The 2,961-nt window shown below is 34.1% G+C and overlaps 1 long non-coding RNA gene across 1 annotated transcript in view; it reads right to left on the bottom strand.

Annotated features, from left to right (window-relative positions):
• Nucleotides 1-1,613: 1,613 nt before the first annotated feature.
• LOC111740783 overlaps nucleotides 1,614-2,961 on the bottom strand; it is a 105,776-nt gene continuing 104,428 nt past the window's right edge. Inside the window, exon 3 of the long non-coding RNA XR_002780745.1 lies at nucleotides 1,614-2,192. This is a non-coding gene — a long non-coding RNA (uncharacterized LOC111740783). The remainder of the gene's footprint in view (nucleotides 2,193-2,961) is intronic.

The following is a 2,961-nucleotide window of genomic DNA, read 5'->3' as shown; positions in this document are numbered from 1 at the left end:
CATTCTATGTCAGATAAAACCAAAATGAAATAAAATTGCCAACTGTCTTAGCTCACCAAGGGCACATATCTCAAACATTTAAGATAGCAAAAGGAGTGAGAACATGGTGAGATTTCTAAAAGATATGGAGATAAATGCCTTTAAATCTTTAGAAAAATATGAATTGTACTCAATATGAAAGAGCACTGAGCTTTAGTCAGGGGTAATGCATATGTCGAATCCTTATTGCTTGCACAGATGTTTGAGACCTGACTTTATGAAGTAAGTTAATTCTCATCAACAGTTGTAGAATTCCATCAACAGTCCCCAAGTAAAAAAGAAAACAAAAAACAAAAAACAAAAAACAAAAACCAACTATCATTTACATCATCATCATCTATTTACATCATCATCATCTATCTTTTTTTATCTATCTTTTTGTGCATTAGTCTGTAAGAAAAAATTTAGGGTTTTCAATGGACAAAAGAGATTACTGGATATCCAGTCAGTGGAATGTTGGAATCTGTGGAGATTATATGATTTTACAGGTATGTGAGCCTTTGTCTTTCACTGAGTTATTATACAACTCTGTAGAGAAAGACATTAACATGTAAAAAATGGATGGTAATGTAAATATTAACTCTGCTGCGCTTTGCAAATTATTCTGTTCATGGCAATGCAAATAAATTCTGTCCAGTAGAGAATATAAATCTCTGTAAATCAAACCCTCATTTGAATCAGTTCTAATACCATACTTGTTTCTTGATTAATGTATCAAAAAAAATTGGCATGTGTTCATTTTGTATCTATATGAAAGTCGTAAGTTTATACTTGTTGGAAAATTCTCCTTTAACAATACTCAATCAGGGATTTCTTTTCCTTTTGAGAGTTAAAATGATTCTGAAGGAGGACTAATGGTGCCAATAGGAGCAGAATCACTTGGCACCATGTGTAGATACTGTTTGCAGAATACCAGAAATAGTTGGGATATAGTTAGAAGTCCTGAAAAAATTGTGATATTGGGAACAAAAAGCACACACACATATATTTATAGGGGTATACCACGTAAATATACATATAGGGAGAGAGAAAAGGGGAGAGAAACGAGAGAGCCATTTCTTTTCCTAAAACTTTCCCCTTACTCTTTGTTTCTTGACTTAATATTCCTTATACACATCATTATTTGTTTTGCTTTTTTTCCTAGAATTTCACAGAATGTCTGCAATTTATGCAGCAGATATATTTATTTTGGCATGCTGTCAGTTTCATTTCTTTCAAAAGAAAATAATTTCAAAATACTTTGTCAGTTAAACTTTTTAAAATCTGTCTAAAATATGTATTCATCACTTTTGTTCAGAGGCACCCAATAGAGCTATCCACAATTTCTTCATCTATCTAAGCCCTAAAATGAACTAAAAACATCACTTGATTTTTAAAATTTCAGGCCAAATCCTGGGCAAGCCTGTGAGCTATGCTTAAAGGTGCAGCCTATTATTAGGGAACAAGTACAGAAAGGGTCAACTGCAAATTTTAGGAGTAAGTGATGGAGGCTGAGTCTGATTCCCAAGTAGGACACAGAGTTTGCAGTTATAGACTAAGGGAGAAGACAGGCTCACAATAGACAGTACATGTTGAATATGTTTATTTAATTTAGCCTGGTGCTAGAACATTGTTTGTTCATCTGTGTCCTTCTCTAGAATTTGCCATCAACTGATGCCATGTCCCCACAGATGGCCACGAACCTGGCCAAGGAAGACCTTGGCAGGAGGAACTCAAACATGTTTCTTTCTCTATACATAAGAGCTCTAAGTCTTCATAGCCATCTTGAGGAGACTTGGGCTGTAGAAATAAAATGTCCAAAAAATGGGAGTAGAACTAACATCAAGGAAGAGGCATTTTCCCAGTGAAAGTTTATTCAAGATTTTGTTGCCCCTCCCTTGGGTAGAAGGAGAATTCCCCTGCAGACCTGTGAATGCTTGCAGTTGCACTCAGCCCAGACCGAAAACACAAAGCCTAGATTATCCAAAGAAATCAGGGAACAAGTTTCCTTAGGAGGGAGCCACCTGGTCTTGGGCTTAGGCTCAGAACATCTGCTTGGTTCTTCCTATCTTATGTAATTTAGTGTCCATAACATTGTATGACTCTCTATTTCTGAGCTTGGTGGTTCTCCTTTTGTTTGAGCTGCAACATCTGCCATCTTCCTTGACTTGTTTCTATAAAAAGAAAAAAAAAAAACAAGTTTATTTCAGACATACACATTCAGGGTGGGCGTTTGAGGATGGAAGAAGTGACAGGTTTGACAGCACAAATAAAGATAGTCTAAGAAATGTATAAGAAAATACCTATAGTTAATCTAAAATTGCTCAGACTTGATTAGGTTTTTAAAAAAGCTTTTTATTAAAAAAAAAAAAACAACTTCAAACCCATAGAAAAGTTTGTCCATATAATTTTTGCAGAATCATTTGAGAGAATGTTGTAGTGTTGTAGATGTCCTGACTCTTCACCCTTAGGAATAGGACATTTTCTTACAGAATTACGATAGAATAATCAAATCAAGAAGCTCAACGTAGATATGATACTGTTTTCTAATATATAGTCCATATTCAAATTTTACCACTTGTCCCAATAATAGCCTTTATAACAAGATACAGTTTTTTATCCAACACTCAACACAGTAATAATGCCTCTACAGTCTCCTTATAGCTAATTTTTAGCCTTTCTGTGAATTGAATAGCTGATATCAACAAGACAAGTAATAACAAATAGAAAATTTTGAAGAGATCAGGATAGTTGTTTGTAGAAAGTCCTTCAGTTTGTGTTTGTGTCACAGTTTCCCTGTGATTAGATCTATGCAATGATTTTTTTCCTGGATTCATTTTATCTATCTATCTATATCTATCTTTCAATTGACCATCTTTTACTGGCAGTCTCAGCATGCATTTTTCTTAATTTTTATTATTTTATTTTTTGATTATTTATTTA

This window comes from Pteropus vampyrus, unplaced genomic scaffold, assembly GCF_000151845.1.
Source record: "Pteropus vampyrus isolate Shadow unplaced genomic scaffold, Pvam_2.0 Scaffold68, whole genome shotgun sequence".
Taxonomy (NCBI): domain Eukaryota; kingdom Metazoa; phylum Chordata; class Mammalia; order Chiroptera; family Pteropodidae; genus Pteropus; species Pteropus vampyrus.
Note: the sequence above shows the minus strand (reverse complement) of the source record. Positions and strands in the feature narration are given on the sequence as shown.